Here is a 924-nt window from a genome sequence, read left to right as displayed (position 1 = left end):
TCAATGACTTACTGTCCATCCCAGAATGGTCGCAATATGCTGATGCCCCCCCATGTGGATCCGGAAGTAGAAACCGAAATTGCTGCGCTACAAGAGCAATACAAGGGCTTAATAATAGCATGATATGATACCACTCCTGGCAAGCTGTTGCGATATGGTGGAGTCTCAGTTACAGTCATCCTACTCCGGGTCTGTTTTCAGCTAGTGGGAAGCAGCCAACATCATGGGCAAGCAGAATATGTCCTAATTTCACTTCCAAACACCGGCGATACAACTCTACCGTACGAAAAGCCTAATATGGCACATGAGCAAAGTTAATCGGCAGATCCTTCCGCAGCACGTGCAACTTCACGCGGAGTCAATACAGATACGTACCAGTTATCTGGCACGCTCGGGACCGGACGCTGTTGGATAAATGAATATCCTGCATGACTAAAGCTGCATAGCCATCTTGTGTTCACACATTAGAAGGACGGCAGAACATTGCTCCTTTTCAGTTCCAAAATTGTTGTCACGTGTGAGAAAACTGACCGAAAGTGGGTCATGTGTTGGCAAAAATGAGGAAAAGTGAGTCAAGTGTTTATAAAACTGTGTGAAAACGAGTCACGTGTACTGTCTAAAGTGCAAAATCTCCCAATTTCCAACGAACACACCGACATTTTGCTCCGTTGTGCGGGCAAATTCCCTTTCAAATTTCTTCGATATTTTGCTAGCAGAATTGCTAGCAAAATCGGGCTATGCCTAATGTGAGTAGATGAAGGGCCAATGATAGCCCGGTCGTGTGATGAGAAACATGTGCATACAATTCCTTGCAACAACTCCGCATTATACACGATTCCATATATCTCATCGCTGCCGTGCTGCTTTGTGCCATCAAATTAATAGTGTGTGTTTTTTTTGTTAAAAAAATAATGGAGGGCAGAT

The sequence above is a fragment of the Sycon ciliatum genome, chromosome 10 (assembly GCF_964019385.1).
Source record: "Sycon ciliatum chromosome 10, ocSycCili1.1, whole genome shotgun sequence".
NCBI lineage: Eukaryota > Metazoa > Porifera > Calcarea > Leucosolenida > Sycettidae > Sycon > Sycon ciliatum.
This window is presented reverse-complemented; position numbering follows the sequence as displayed.